Source organism: Mauremys mutica, chromosome 17 (assembly GCF_020497125.1).
Source record: "Mauremys mutica isolate MM-2020 ecotype Southern chromosome 17, ASM2049712v1, whole genome shotgun sequence".
Lineage (NCBI taxonomy): Eukaryota > Metazoa > Chordata > Testudines > Geoemydidae > Mauremys > Mauremys mutica.
Genome location: NC_059088.1, coordinates 143614 through 160333, shown reverse-complemented (window position 1 = coordinate 160333; position 16720 = coordinate 143614). Strand labels below are relative to the sequence as shown.

The 16720-nt window shown below is 49.9% G+C and overlaps 1 long non-coding RNA gene across 2 annotated transcripts; it reads left to right on the top strand.

Annotated features, from left to right (window-relative positions):
- Nucleotides 1–327: 327 nt before the first annotated feature.
- On the top strand, nucleotides 328–10811 carry LOC123352180. 2 transcript variants are annotated; one of them, XR_006574115.1, is made up of 5 exons: nucleotides 328–406; nucleotides 2947–3138; nucleotides 5633–5824; nucleotides 6016–6169; nucleotides 10707–10811. It is a non-coding gene; the product is annotated as an uncharacterized LOC123352180 (long non-coding RNA). The 2 variants fall into 2 exon arrangements; XR_006574114.1 differs by lacking the exon at nucleotides 10707–10811 and having other exon boundaries at nucleotides 6016–6479.
- The last annotated feature ends 5909 nt before the right edge of the window (nucleotides 10812–16720 follow it).

Below are 16720 nucleotides of genomic sequence, written 5' to 3'. Positions count from 1 at the left end.
CCTGTTTTCTGATGCCAAAAAGCGGGGAATGTTCTGCCAAGGCTTCCATGATTGGAAGAATACTCTGTACGTTACGTGACGGGGCAAGGCCAGATGGCTATAGGAAAGTAGTGAAAAACAGGTATGTTAGCCCCAGGCTAAACAAATCCCTCTTACCATAGTAACCAAATGGCAGTAGCCTCAGGTTAATCAAGAGACCCAGGACCAATTAAGATCCTTCCAGAAAGCAGTGGTGACAGCTAGGTTGATTGGGACACCTGAAGCCAATCAGGGGCTGGATGAAACTAATTAAAAACCTCCCAGTTAGTCAGGTGGCCGCGCATGTCAGGAGCTGTAGGAGGAAGCTGCGCTGTTGGAGAGCCTGAGCAGTACACACCATATCAGGCACAAGGAAGGAGGCCCTGAGGTAAGGGTGAAGTAGAGCTTGAGGAAGTGGGGGATGCTGTGGGGAAGTAGCCCGGGGAATTGTACGCGTCCTGTTTCTAAAAAGGTCGGCTACCATAGCTGATAGTATTAGGGTCCCTGGGCTGGAGCCCGCAGTAGAGGGTGGGCCCAGGCTCCCCCCCCCACCCCTGATTAATCACTGAAACTGGGAAACAACAGAGACTGTGCAAGAGAGGATAGTTTCTCCTCAGCTCCCTTGCTGGCTTATGATGAAAATGGTTCAGTAGGCTGTGACCCTTGGCCTCTAGAGAGAGAAGGGCTACGTGGAGGGTCACAGTGAGCCTCTGAGGCTAGCAAATCCACCAGGAAAACATGGGACCCATGGAGACGAGGACAGAGCTTTCTCACAGTTACCAATTATAAGCAGAGTCAGGATGAGATCTACCCTGACATCTGGTGGTACATTATGAGGAGTGGGCAAAGGAATTTTAGGAATGTGCATTTGCATTGGTAAACCCACTCCACTTAGCATAACACACAGCAGCATGGGATGGCTATTTTCACACTGTGGAATCCCCAATTTCTTTGTTATTGGGGCAGGAAGGAAAAAAAGGGGCTGTTACCTTAATTATGTGAATGAGGAACTATGAGACTGCTTTATGACAGAAATGACTCAACCTACATTAAATAGTACTTGCTAGACAAGGGACATGGGTTCCAAAACCCAGTGAAGGGAGAGAGGCTGGGGACTGGTGTGTGTACCTGATGGTATGGGCCCCTTTTGAGGGCCTGGAACACCAATTGCACTTCCTCCTCTCTCCACTATTAAAGAGCAGAGCTAATTTTGAATCCTTTAGGAGTGCATCTGGAGGTTGCTGACCTGAATTCACGTTGGGCCATGTGGCAGTGGGGCTCTCCTACTACAAGTTGAAATCACTAAAAGAGCTAAGCTTACTAAGCTGAGATCACTGAGTGCTGTGTTAAGTAGTGGGAGAGCCTGAAGATCTATCACCAAGCAGCTGGCAGAGCGGAGCAGTCTGCAGCACGTTGGAGCAGCCCATGGAACAGTGAGCAGTGTGGAGCGGTTTGTGGGGACGGCTGACATGGTTCACGGGTCTGCTGGAGGAGCGGCACAGCTGGTGGAGTGGAGCCAGTCGTGGTGAAGGCTGCAGCAGAACTCCACGGAGAAGCGGGGCAGTCGGCCCTGGCCCACGTAAGGTGTCTCTAGCACCCTGTGTGTGCGACCCCCCCCCATTTCCACCCAGGCTGGGTGGGGGTAAAACGCTGCAGATAAACTTTTGAACTCTGGGGTGGCACTGACCGGAGACTGAGACTTTTGGGTTGTTGGACTTTGGGGTGATTGGACTTAAGACCCTAAGGACAGTGCCAAATGTACTTGGAGGTGGGTTTTTGCTTATGGTTTGTGTATAGTCCTGTTTGTGGTGTCTCTCCAACGTGATGCCACATTGTTTCCCTCCTTTATTAAAAGGATTTTGCTACACTCAGACTTCGTGCTTGCGAGTGGGGAAGTATTGCCTCCTAGAGGCGCCCGGGGGGGTGGTATGTAATTGTCCCAGGTCACTGGGTGGGGGCTCGAGCCGGTTTTGCATTGTGTTATTGAAACGGAACCCCTGGATACTGAACCCGGCCCTTGTTGCTGCCAACTCAGAGGGGCAGAAGGGTTACACCTCTAGAGAGAGAAGGGCTACGTGGAGGGTCACAGTGAGCCTCTGAGGCTAGCAAATCCACCAGGAAAACGTGGGACCCATGGAGACGAGGACAGAGCTTTCTCACAGTTACCAATCATGCAATGAGTGAGCCTCATACATTGTCAGTTAGCAGTCCCAGCTTTCCCCTGCATCCTGTTGCCTGGACAGATCGGTCTCCCTGCCCTACTTCCACACACTAGTTTCCAGTCCCAGTTCAATCCCACCTCTCACACCTGCTTGGGGCCCAAGAGGGTGGCACCACTACAGATGCAACTTTCCTTATAACAACAATATGAAAAAATTGCATGGGGGCCGTTGGCTCCCATATGCTACTGCCTATAAACATACACAAACATGCAAGGGCCTAGCTACACCCACACTGGTTTGTGGGCAGTTTCTGAACCACAGACCACAGCACGTGCCACTAGAGGGCTCACAGACCGCTGTTAGCCTCTAAGTGTAGACGTACTCTTAATCACTGCAGCATGCTCACCAGTCAGTAGAGTACACTGATACATAACTTTCTGGCAAGTGCAAGAGCTGGTCCCAATGGCATTAGAGCAACCTACATTACACTCACCCCATTACCAAGCTCCCACTCACTTAGCTGGGCTCCGGAGCCGATACTCACCAATGCACTTCACTGTTGGATCAGTGAAGTTTTGCTCCCCAGAACTAGATGCAAACCCGCGTTTGCAGATGCAGTGGTAACCCCCAGCAACGTTTTCACAAGTTGCAAAAGCAGGACAAGTGGACGAATCCTGACATCTGTCGACTGTGAAAAGAAGAAGGAATCATGTCTTTGAAAGAGAGGAATGGATAACCCTTTACACCTTTTGTCTGACTTCTCCAGTGTGGTTCACATTCATTCATTAACCTAGTTAATCATGCACTGAGGGAGAAAGAGTGGACCTAACAGAGCAGGTGGCTGAGTTGGGAAGACCAAGGCAGCTGGCCACTCTTCTCAACACATCAGGCAAAGGATCAAGAAAAGGCCTCCATCCCTCTCCCTTGAAGCCAGGAAAAACAAGAGGACACGGGAATGGTAGGTGTGACACCCTCTATCCCATGTTCACCACTTTTATATGGCTATGATCTATTTTGTACAAAGTATGCCTTGTGTGGTGTCATTTGGAAACTCATAATCTGATGAATATTATTATCCTGTAGAAATGCGTGCAATTATAGTACATGTGAAATTGAGATTTTCCTGTCTGATTGTTACTGAAATGTGTTGTAATTCTGGGTAGTACCCATAAACCAGTGTCTCAGAGACAAAGACACACTGGCATGCCAGCAACATGCTAAAGAGAAATCCCCTGGATAATCACAGATTCACCAACTGGGGAGTCCTAAGTAGGAAAATTACAAATCAGCTGAAAGACAATCTGGCGCTCACATACTGCCCATCCACATGACCCAACAAGGGTTTTTCCAATACACAAGGATCGGGGTGTAAGAAGCGGGACAAAACTGTCTGTATCGCCGCTTCTGTCTACCCTATCTCTCTCATCAATGAATCCTTGAAAAACACTGAACTAAGAGAAGTGGTCCCAGAATGAAAGGAAATCCAGCCTGTGAACCGAGAACTGCCTGCAGCATCCGGTGTGGTGAGAGGGATTTTGGTTTCAAATCTTATTTAGCTTGGTAACGTTTAGGAATTAGCTTGAGGTTTTATCTTTTTATTTCATTTGTAACCAATTCTGACTTTTGTGCCTTACCACTTAATCTCTCTCTCTCTCTCTCTCTCTCTCTCTCTCTCTCTCTCATTAATAAACATGTTTTATTGTTTTATCTAAACGAGTGTATTTGAAAACCTCTACTTAAGATAACAAAGGCTGGGGCATAAACATTACCCTTTCTTGGAAAGTCAGACTATCTATGAACTTATAATGTCCAGGGGTCTACTGAGCAGTATAAGACACACATTTCTGGGGAGCCAAGGCTGAGAATGGAGATATGTGGGTGTTTCCCTGTATCTATTCATGAATGGCTGGGACGTCATTCATGTAAACATCTGGGAGTAATTTTGCAGGCTAGTGGCTGTGCATGAGCAGGCCAGGAGTAGCTGGCCTGACAGTAAAGCAGCATAAAAGGAACGCGAGGCTAGAGAGTAAAGGGGACACAGCAGTTCAGGTTGCACCCTGGGGAATTTCACACTAGGACCAAAGGATGGGAGTTGCGGGAAGGGAAGTTCTGATCCTGTGAACAGGCTACAGTGAGTTTTAGTCCAGAAACAGACTAACCCCCTGCTAGGGTCACCGCTTTGTCTTAAAATCCATGTCCACCACCAGCAGCAGCAAGAAATAACTTTGAAGGGTTCTGGTTATGTTGCTATCAGTAAAGATCTTGACTCCAGAGCTCAATGCATGGCCATCGTTGCAAGCATAAAAGTAACTCCAAAGATCATGGTGTGAGTGGCCTGGCAAGGGCAAGATTTTCTTCTGAGACACTCACCCACGCCTAGGGAGTCATGCAGAACTGACGGAACCAAGCCTGGCCAGGCGCCGGGTGGGGACTCAGAAGAGCTGGAATCTTGGCTCCCATTCCAGACTCTGGAGGGGAGTGTCCACTAGTGGGCACAGACTCTTCTGCCTGCTCATACCTAAGCTTGGCCCCTTCAGCCACAAACCTCCCTGCACATGTCCCTCTCCCAGTGCTGTCTCTTCCCATCCCTGGCTCTTATCCCCGTTCCAATCTGAATGCCTCAGGTGTCTCATCCCAGTCCTGGTCTCCTTTCACAGCCAGTCCCAGTTCCCCTGCACCCGGTCCTCCCGTCCCAGTCCCGATCCCCTCTCCCAGCCAGTGCCAGTTCCCCTGCATCTCGGCTCCTCATTCCATTTGTCTCTCTCCTCCTCTTAATTTCTAGCTGTGCCCACTGCCAGCCCCCCAACATTCCCCAGTCCCACAGAGTCCCACTGTCCCTCCCCAGATAATTAATCCAATCTCATTATTGTTCTCCCAGCCCAACTCCTTGACCCAATCTATTTATCTGGCCAGTCCCATCTTCCCCCTGCATCCTGTTGCCTGGACAGATCTGTCTCCCCACCCTACTTCCACACACTGGTTTCCAGTCTCAGTTCCTTACCACCACTCGCACCTGGTTGGTTACCCTCTATTGTTAGCATGCTAGCTCGATGGAAGTGTAGACGTACCCTTAATCACTGCAGCATGCTCACCAGTCAGTGGAGTACACTGATACACAACTTTCTGACAAGTGCAAGAGCTGGTCCCAATGGCATTAGAGCAACCTACATTCCTCTCGCCCCATTACAGAGTTCCCACTCACTTAGCTGGGCTCCGGAGCCAATACTCACCAACGCACTTCACTGTTGGATTAGTGAAGTGTTCCTCCAAAGAACTAGATATATACCCACGTTTGCAGGTGCAGTGGTAGCCCGTGGTGATGTTTTCACAGGTTGCAAAAGAAGGACAAGTAGTCGAATACTGACACATGTCATCTGTGAAAGGAAGAAGGAACCATGTCATTTAAAGAGAGCAACAGATAACCTTTTGCACCTTTTGTTTCACTTCTTCAGTGTGGTTCACGTTCATTCATTAACCTAGTTAATCATGCACTGAGGGAGAAAGAGTGGACCTAACAGAGCAGGTGGCTGAGTTGGGAAGACCAAGGCAGCAGGCCACTCTTCTCAACACATCAGGCAAAGGATCAAGAAAAGGCCTCCATCCCTCTCCCCTGAAGCCAGGAAAAACAAGAGGACATGGGAACGGTAGGTGTGACACCCTCTACCCCACATTTACCACTTTTATATGGCTATGATCTATTTTGTACAAAGTATGCCATGTGTGGTATCATTTGGAAACTCATAATCTGATTAATGTTATTATCCTGTTGAAATATGTATAACAAACACTGCACGTGAAATTATGAGATTTTCCTGTATGATTATTACTAAAATAGATTGTAATTCCTGGGTAGTCCTCATAAGCAAGTTCTTCAGAGACAAGGACAGACTCGCATGCCAGCAACTTGCTAAAAGAAATCCCCTGATTAACTGGAGATTAAGCAACTGGAGAGTTCTCAACAGGAAATTTACAAATCAGCTGAAAGACAGGTTGGTGCTCAGATACTGCCTACCCACAGGACCCAGCAAGTATATTTCCAGCACATAAGGATTGGGGTGTAAGGAGGGGGACAAAAATGCCTTATCTCTCTCTGCTTATAACATCAATGAATCTTTGAAAAACACTTAACTAAGGGGAGTGGTCCCAGAATGAAAAGAAATCCAGCCTGTGAACTGAGAACTGCCTGGTGTGGTGAGAGGGATGTTGGTTTCAAATCTTATTGAGCTTGCTCAAGTTTAGAAGTTAGTTTGAGGTTTTATCTTTTTATTTCTTTTGTAACCAATTCTGACTTTTGTGCCTTACCACTAAAAATCTCTCTCTCTCATTAATACTGTTTTATTTAAACCATTTTGTTTCACTGAAGTGTTTGGGAAACCTCTACTTAAGATAACAAAGGCTGATGCATAAACATTACCCTTTGTTGGAAAGTCAGACTATCTATGAGCTTATACTGTCCAAGGGTCTACTGAGGAGTATAAGATGCACATTTCTGGGGAGCCAAGGCTGGAAGGATACACCTGGGTTCAGATCTGGAGTATTTTGTCCATGTTTCTTGGCATCAACTTACCATCGCTGGTGAAACATTGAGTCCCCGTGAAGCAGATGAGCCAGCAAAAGCCTGAAAGAGGAGAAACAACCAAGGATGCTCTTACTGCACTGGGTTTTAGTGCTGTTACCCTGTAGGAGGCAGCGTGGCCTAGTGGATAGAGCAGTAGGCTGGGAGATCAGGGTGTTATTTCTGGCTCAGTCACTGACCTGACAGTTGACCTTGGACAAGTCCTTACCCCTCTCAGTTTCCCCTTGGTCTATCTTTTCTATTTAGACTGTAAGTTCAAGTCAAGCATTGTGTCCCTACAGTGCCTAGCACAGAAAGGCTCTGATACTGGTGGAGACCCCCAAGCATGGCTGAAATATAGTCTATAGATAATAAAAGCAATTTTGGGGGATTTTCAGAGGGCCAAACTATCCTCATGGGGAGGATGGGTACCTGTAAACCAGTAGGGTGGGAAGGATTCAATTTTTATTGGTAGATGTTGGTAAACGTCAGTTTCGCCATACACACCGAAACCCATGAAAAAATATTTCCATCAATAACTATTGAAATTGACCGATAGGAAAAATAAGAAAAATGCTGCTTGAGAACTTATTACGGTTTGATTTCAGGATCTTTACTGGATATATTGTGACTTGATATTGACAATTTGTGTTTTAACAATTACAGAGCTTTAACTTTTTGAATCTCAAGGTCTACTGTCATTAAACAAATATTGGCTGACTTCCCCCATGGCCTGACCCCTCCATAGTTTCCCACAACCAAGAAAATTGTAATTGAAATTTAAAAAAAAAATCAAGTTGTGCTCAGCCTACAAATCAGTGTGGCTCTATTGACTTCAGCAGAGCTACAGCAACTGATGAGCTGGCCTCAGTCGTTAAACCCAAAGGGAGTTTTGCCTGCACTAACACTGAGTGAGGACACTCAGGTTTGTCTCGTTCCTACGCCTACACTGTCAGAGACTGACTCACTTCTCCTATTACCCAATGTCCCCACTGCACATTTATCAGATCATCTCAGAAGGCAGTGTGAAAGCCACTTCCTTGTAACCTGCTGCCGTAGTACTGCTGTGAATCAACTGACCCTCTGCTACCTTCATTGACACCTGAGCCTCAGATACATGCTTTGGATGCCACCATCAGAAGCCCAACTGCTCAGCAAAAACCCCTCTGGAGCCACGGCCGGATCCAGAGCCCAGCGGGGCAAGCACCCGCCTGGGGCTGCCCTTTCCGGGGGGGGCGGCAGGCTGGGCCGGCGGACCTGCCGCAGTCATGCCTGCGGGAGGTCCACCGGAGCCCCGGGAGCAGCGGACCTGCCGCAGGCATGACTGCGGAGGGGACGGTCGGCCGGTGGCTCCAGTGGACCTCCCGCAGGCATGACTGCGGACGGTTCGCTGGTCCCGCGGCTCGGCTGGACCTCCCGCAGGCATGACTGCGGATGGTTCGCTGGTCCCGCGGCTCGGCTGGACCTCCCGCAGGCATGCCTGCAGCAGCTCAAGCAGAGCCGCCGGACCAGCGAACCGCCCGCAGCTGCGGGAGGTCCAGCCGAGCCGCGCGACCAGCGGACCCTCCGCAGTCATGCCCACGGGAGGTCCGCTGCTCCCGCGGCTCAGGGGCGCCTCCCGCGCATGACTGCTTGGGGCGGCCAAATTTGTAGAGCCGCCCCTGTCTGGAGCTGGGAATGCAGGAGAAAATCTCAGAAGTTTACTTTTGTTCGCTGCACTGCAGCAGCCCCAGAGAATGGCTACTTGATGCTTCCTCTCGCACACTCAGCTGGAACTAAGAAATGCAGAGGCACATGGTGATGATTTAAAAATAAAGGGACCAAACCTTTTTGGATCAAAAATATTTTCAGCTTATTTTACCGCCAATGGATTCAGCAGTTTACAATAGAACAGGCCTGCACAACATGCGGCCTGGGACCGTATGCGGCCCCCGTGGGCTCACTGTGCTGCCCGCAGCAGGGGAGTAGGTGGGCTCACGGTGCGGCCCATGGGGGGTGAGTAGGCAAGCGGCGGGTGAGGGAGGGGGGCTGAAGAGGCGGGCGGGCAGCAGCAGGGGGTGAGGAGGCGAGCTGGGGAGGGTGGGGGGCTGAGGAGGCAAGTGGGCAGGCAGTGGCGGGGGGGCAGGTGAGCTGGCGGCAGGGGAGGAGGGGCTGTGGAGGCGAGCGGGCAGGCGGGAAGTGGCGGGGGCTGAGTAGGCGAGCCAGGGGGTGGGGGCTGAGTAGGCGAGCGGGCAGGCGGGCAGTGGCGGGGGCTGAGTAGGCGAGGCGGGGGGGCTGAGGAGGTGAGTGGGCAGGCAGTGGTAGGGGGTGAGGAGGCGAGCCGGGGGGTCGGCAGGGCCGGAGGGGTTCAGCCCTCAGCTGTTTTCTTTGGAGTAATATGGCCCTTGCTGCTTTATGAATTGTGCAGGCCTGCAATTGAACAACAGGTCATGCCAGGCACAATAGAAGCAGAGGAGCTCACAACCCTTGGCCGTGGGCTTTTCCCAGATCTCACCGCTTTGTGTTTGCGATCCAGCACTGTGCAGCCCATTACAGGAGGTACTTTCCCTTGTGGCTCTAAGATGGCTGGACGTTAGAGGAAGGAGGATCTGGAACAGTTTTCCAATAGGGCTAGTGGTGGCAAATAACCCAACTAGTCTGAAGATGGAATTCGCCCTATTCATATAATTCTGTTCTATGATGGGACCGTGTACAACAGCAGATGTTGTGACTCAATGATGACTCAATGACCCAGATGGCCCCATGTACTAAGGAAGTTTTACTGACTAAATCCTCCATTTGTTATATGGCTTCTCTGAGTTGCATCATGAGTTACACAGCGGTTCTCAAACTTACCAGACTACTGCACCCCTTTCAGGAGCCTGATTTGTCTTGCATACCCCCAAGTTCACTTCGCTTAAAAACTACTTGCTTACAAAATCAAACATAAAAATACAAAAGTATCATAGCACGCTGTTACTGAAACATGTCTGACTCTCATTGTTATGATATCACTATAAAATAAATCAACTGGAATAGAAATACTGTACTTACATTAGGGAATAGTACATAGAGCAGTATAAACAAGCCATTGTCCGTATGAAAATTTAGTTTGCACTAAGAGCAGGAGTACTTGTGGCACCTTACAGACTAACAAATTTATTTGGGCATAAGCTTTCGTGGGCTACAGCCCACTTCTTCGGATGCATAGAATGGAACATATATTGAGGAGATATATATACACATACAGAGAGCATGAAAAGGTGGTTGTGGTCTTACCAACTCTGAGAGGCCAATTAAGTAAGAGAAAAAAGCTTTTGAAGTGATAATCAAGATAGCCCAGTACAGACAGTTTGATAAGAAGTGTGAAAATACTTACAAGGGGAGATAGATTCAATGTTCATAATGGCTCAGGCATTCCCAGTCCCTATTCAAGCCTAAATTGATTGTATCTAGTTTGTACTGATTTGGCTAGTGCTTTTTATCTCGCCTGTTGTAAAGTTAGGCAAATATCCAGATGAGTTGAAATACCCCCTGGAAAACCTGTGCATCCCCCTAGGGACACGACTCTCACCGCACGCAGACAACTCAGCCTGCTTGTGTCTCTCTTATTTTGTCCTCCCACCCCACCTCTGCTCTTTACCCTCCTTCTCTCTAGCTAAGGCCCTAATCCTGCGATGATCATCATATTAGGAGATCCCTACGCCCATTAAAGTCAATCAGACTCCATAGGGGGCTCCTTGCAGAATCAGGGCCAAAAAGAGCATAATCCCTTCAGGGTGGGAATTGTCTTTTGCTATTTAGCTTTACAGCACTTAGCACAATGGGGCTCTAATCTGCCAGGTGCGGCTGTAAGAACATCAGTAACGTGTTGATCCACAATCCACGATTCATAATCGACATGGAATGATAAATAGCAAAGGATTCAGTATGATAGGTAGCACATGGACTTGCTTATTAGCTAGTAATAACTAATAATAAATCTACACCAGGCCTAGCCACCAGCGTATTCATAGATTTAGAGGCCAGAAGAGATCGCTGATCATCTAGTCCAGGGGTCGGCGGCCAGCACGTCCCTCAGCCTGCACCGCTTCCAGCAGCTCCCATTGGCCTGGAGCAGCGAACCGCGGCCACTGGGAGCCGCAATCGGCCAAACCTGCAGACATGGCAGGTAAACAAACCGGCCCGGCCCGCCAGGGGCTTTCCCTGCACAAGTGATGGAACAAGTTTGGGAACCACTGCATTAGAACAATTTACCAAGGTTCATGGTTGATTTCCCATCCCTGACTATTTTAATATCAAGATTGGATGTGTTTCTAAAAGATCGGCCCTAGGAATTATTTTGGGGGTAGGTCTCTGGTCTATGTAGACAAGAGGTCAGACTAGATGCTCACACTAGTCCTGTCTGGCCTTGGAATCGGTGGTTTTTTAACTTTATCAGTGATGATTTTATGTTTTCTTCCAGGTCATTGATCAAATGAGTGTTCATTTCAAGAGTCACAGATCTCGGCCAAATGCCTATCAGTGAAGGGCCCTACAGAGAACCCAACACAATTATTACGGCAGCAGCCGGTCAGGGACCCTTGTGCTAGGCGCTGTTCGAACAGAGAATAAAGACAAGTTTCCTGCCCCAGAGAGCTTAAGCTAAGGTTCTTTTTTGCCAAGCCCCCTTGGAAGAAATAACCCAATTCCTTTCAAACTTACCCAGAAGGTGGGAGATGAGCTGCTTCATGGTGGCCACTGCCTTCTGCAACAAGACAAGAATACCGCATCTACTTTGTCCTCTTGTGATTTTTCTCAGGGGAAGTTTGCCGAGTGACACAGTTTTTACCGGGGCTTTTTATCACAGTTCCGTATCTCAACTGTGTCTCTCTTGGAACAGATACACCTCCCCTGCCCACAATGGCCTCTAAGCATCTAGCTAATGTTTGTTATGAGGGTAAACCTACCTCCAGTGGTGCTGGAACTAGGGGTGCTGCCATGCCCCTCAGGTTGAAGTAGTAATAACAAACACCAAATACATGTTTCAGAATGACTCATCCACTCCATTGGCCAAACCAGACAGCTTCTATGCAAAAGAATAAATGCACACAAATCAGACGTCAAAACCAGTCAGAGAACACTTCAATATCCTTGGTCACTTGATTACAGACCTAAATGTCACAATTATTCAACAAAAAACTTCAAAAACAGACTCCAATGAGAAACTGCAGAACTAGGATTAATTTGCAAACTGGACACCATTAAATTAGGCTTGAATAAAGACTGGGAGTAGATGAGTCGTTACACAAACTAAAAACTATTTCCCCATGTTAATTTCCCCCTACTGTTACTCACACCTTCTTGTCAACTGTTTCAAATGGGCCACCCTGATTATCACTACAAAAGGTTACATTCTCCTGCTGATAATAGCATACCTTAATCAATTAATCTCATTGTAGTTGGTATGGAAACACCCATTTTTTCATGTTCTCTCTCTCTATATACACACATATCTTCCTACTGTATTTTCCACTGCATGCATCTGATGAAGTGGGCTTTAGCCCATGAAAGCTTATGCTCAAATAAATTTGTTAGTCTCTAAGGTGCCACAAGTACTCCTCGTTCTTTTTACCAAATACATGGTTTCCATCAGCAGCACCCCGCCTCCCACTAGAAAAATAGTTCCAGCTCCCTTGCCTACCTCCAGGGGAAACTGTGCTCCTTGCCTTTCAGGAACTGAAACTGGCTAATAATAGTAGTGGGTTGTGAAGGCTTTAAATAACCTCATGGATGGTTCCTGGGAACCACATGTAACATTCTATAGCTTGGGGGACCGCCCTGTAACCCCCATATTCTTCATTTTTATATAATCGTGATCTTACATATAAAACAGGCCTTGCAAGGTATCAGGGGAAAGGTTACGCTCTGCTGAAAGTCATTTCTCTATCCATATATGTATAGCAGGGGTCGGCAACCGACGGCACGTGTGCCGATTTCTCATGGCACGCGAGGCGGGCTGAGCTGCTCAGCCTGCCGCCGCTCTGGGGTTCCCGCTACTGGTCCCTTGCCAGCCGGGGTCCCCCCTGCCGCAGCCCCACTCAGCGCCAGCTGCTGGCCTGGGGGAAGGAACCCCAGGTTGGCAGCGGGCTGAGACCCTAGCTGGCAAGGAGCTGGTAGTGGAAACCCCAGAGCAGTGGAGGTCAGCCCACCGCTGCTCTGGGGTTCTGGCTGCTGGCCCCTTGCCAGCCGGGGTCCCTGCAGCCCCATTCACCTTGCTTCCAGTTGGAGTTCCAGCACAGGCCCCCTGCCAGACAGGGTCCAGGCTTCCGGCCCTGCTCAGCCCTACCGGCCGCCAGCTCCACTCACCTCAGCTGCTGATCTGGGGTTCCAGCCGCTGACCTCCTGCCAGCCGGTTATCAACTTATAACTCAGAAGCCTGTATGCAGCTTAAAATATCTAAATAGGTGCCACCAGACACTGAAAAACTCAGCAAGGAAAAGCCAGGGCAAGGATCACACTAAACTAATAAGATCTGCATTTTAATTTAATTTTAAATAAAGCTTCTGAAGCATTTTCAAAACCTTGTTTACTTTACATATAACAGTAGTTTGGTTATATATTATAGACTTATAGAGAGACCTTCTAAAAAACATTCAAATGTATTACCGGCACAGGAAGCCTTAAATGAGAGTGTATACATGAAGACTCGGCTGCTCGGCACACCGCTTATGAGAATTGTGTGTATGGTTGTCACTAAAACATGCTGTAAGTTGAGGAATCAGCCAGAGATTCACTCCCCAGAGTCAACAGCAAGGAAAGTAACCAACACCCGGGCGGGGTGTCAAACAACCCATCAACAGCCAGTGTCCAGCAAGGGAGCTACAATGCGATGACTCCCCTGCCTGAGGCCACACCAGGGGAACTGCTCAGCCCTGCCTGGAGACTCAACAAGGCCCCCCCCCAGACATGCCTGGACTTGTGCTCCCCAAGCACATGGGATGGAGGGTATAAAACAGAACCCAGTGGCCACATGCTGGGTCTTTCTCCTTCACCCACCTACGCTGCAAGCAACAAGGACACTCTGAAGACTCCAACTGAGGGAACTGGCCCAGATTTCAAGGGTGAAATCTGTGCAGTGGTGAGCTGGAGCCGGTTCCCACAGGTTCCCAAGAACCGGTTGCTAAAATTAGACCTCCGTGGAGAACCGGTTGTTAAAGGGCCAGGGGGTGGGCAAAGAACTCCGGTCCACGGGCCGGACCATCCTGTTGCTCCCAGGATTCCCAGCTGGGGAGGCTGAGGCTCCCCTGGCCCTTCCCCCGCTTCCCTCCAGCTGCAGCGTGGCCAGCCGCCGGCACCAGCTGGGCAGCTCAGCTGAGCTCCGGAGTCGTCCTGCTGCCGCTTTTTGAGAGGCCCGGCAAGGTGGCGGGGTGGGGGTGGGTGTCCTGCTGCAAGCTCCAGGGCTGGCCAAAGGGGAGGGGAGGGGGCAAGTGGGGCCCCTGGCCCCACAAGGATGTCTCCCCCGGGCCCTCCCCTGCTCCCCCCCCTTAAATCAGAACTTTTTATAGGGAACCGGTTGTTAAGATTTTGGCAGCTCATCACTGAATCTGTGTACTATGAACCGCAATATCCAGCGGGGTGAGAAAAACTGCTTTATATAAATGTTGCCCAGTCTAATAGGTTCAAGAGTTCAGATGCGTGCTTATATTTTGTTTTGTTTTTGTAACTAGCTCTGACCTTTTTGCCTATCACTTTTGCCTTTCCCCCTGGAGTAGGAAGTCGATCTGGGGCTCAGAGCTGACTGTACAGCTTATAGAAACGGAAACACAGACTCTGTGCCCCATCTCGATTTTATGCCAGCCCTTTTAGGTTGTAAAGTTGGCAGAAATGGCTACCCTTTGTAAAGGTTCCGTGGGCAGGGGGCCTCGCTAGCTGGAGTACGGGTCCTGCATCCCCCTGCTCCCGGAGTGGAGGGCAAATCAGGGGAATGACCAGGGTACATTGCACTGCAGCTCTTCCATGCTCCCCAGGAGGCTACAGGTTGCAGCATAAGTTAGAACAGCCTCGAGGCTGCTCTAACTTACACCAAAGGTCTGAATGGCCCCAGAATAGAGGGAACACAACATTTCTTCTGACTTAGCTGCTGCAGGGTCTCTCCCTACAAACCCTCCTCTGCTCTGGAATGACTCTCACTTCTGGATAGGTCTGAAGTAGAGCTCATAGGGCCCAACTGGGCCAGCTGGACAGGGCTTTAGCACCTGCCTACCAGCATTCCTGGCACTGCCCTAGGCACCGTGTTCACAGCACTATGCCTCAGAGGACCTGGGGTAACACATCCCAGTGGATCTCATGCTTGGCTGCTAGGGGACAGCTGTGGAGACCAAGAACCCTGGTGGGGAGAACAACGGGAAGTTGTGGGGGGGAAGAGAAGAGGCCACATACTATGAATCCCCATCCACCCAGCACGGCGAGGGTTAACACAGAATGCAGCACCAATCTCTCTGCTTTATCCCTGCAGCTTTCTGCTGCCTTATCTCCCTGCCAGAGCTCAGTTCCCCTCCTTGGTTTCTCACAGCAGCCTCTTCTTATCACCCTGGTGCAGGATGGTGACCCTTGTGAAAACTTCCCCTTTGAAGCCACAAGCCAGGGTGCCAAGTGCTGCCCTGCCCATGCATGAGAAACACCCGGAGGCTAAGGGTATATCTGCATTGCAAGCAGAAAGTGTGACCGCTGCACTTCTAAACACCTCTGAGCTGACGGTCGAGTCGCTCCCGAACTCTCCGGCACACCATTCCGGCACTTCCGTGGCATCTTGCGATACTTTCAGTACTTGATTCCAGCGCATCACTCCCTGATCTGAGCTAGCTTTACCTGGCTAAATCACGGCTAGCTCGAGTATTAAAAGCAGTAACGTCCCAGCAGCATGGGCTGCGGCTGCTCAAACATGTACCCTCAGTCCTGGGCAAGCAGCAGGCAGCCACCTGCTCCTCGCGCTAGCTAGACAAAGCAGCTGTTGTATGTCTGCCCATGCTGCAGTCCCATATCCCCAGCTGCAGCATAGACATACCCTGAGGTACGTCTCCCCCCCGGCCCACTGGACTGTAATGTACCAGGATCGCTGCTGGGTCCCTTTTCAGCAGTAGATCTCAAAGCGCTTAGAGGGCCCCCTACTGCCCAGTTGAACAGCTTGCTAGTAGCCGGTGCCATAATCCACCACAGGCCGGGGAAGGTATAACTGGGTTCCTGGACGTCAGGGCCATCGCTGGCTGTTAGCCAAGACAGCTAAGCCTCCGACAGCCAGAACTGGCTAATTGCCCTGTTCTGTTCCTTCCCTAGGATGCGAATGGCACAGGCCACTGTCAGAGACAGGTCACTGGGCGAATGGACCATTGCTCTGACCCACTGTGACCGTTCTTGAGGCAATCCCATGCTGAGGGGGGAGGGGGCTGGTGGCCACATGAGGCTGGAATCCAGACACAGTCACACCCTGTTGGTGGCGGAGGGGCAGCAGCAGAGGGGTGCAAAGCAGCAGGGGCAGTTGCACATGTGGGGGTGCGCACTGGGCCCAACAAGATCATGGACAAAAGAACCGAGCTCTCCAAGAGTAGGGGGGGGGGCGTAGCAGAGACAGGACTCTGCGTGGATGCCAATAAAGGGGGGTCCTGTATTGAGCTGCTGGATACAGACCCACTGGTTCCCTCAGGCACTCTAGCTCCCAGACTGTACTTCCTGATGTCACCATTAGGCGTCTCTCCAAATCCTGGCGTGCATTAAGCAGCCATGGGGCAGAGCGCAGGCTGTACTGAATTCATAGGACAGCACTACTGGGCGTGCTCGACAGCGCCCCCTTGCTGTCAGGGAGCACTAGGAACTGCACTTAGACCGAGCATTGTGGGGATTCGGGATGTGGTTGCTCGTACCCCATTTCCAGCCACTAGAGGGAGACACAATTGAGCCTGTCTATTTTAGGGCGTAGAAACGAAACCACTCGAGAAAGTGTTTTAAAAAGACACCGCGAAGTCATGCA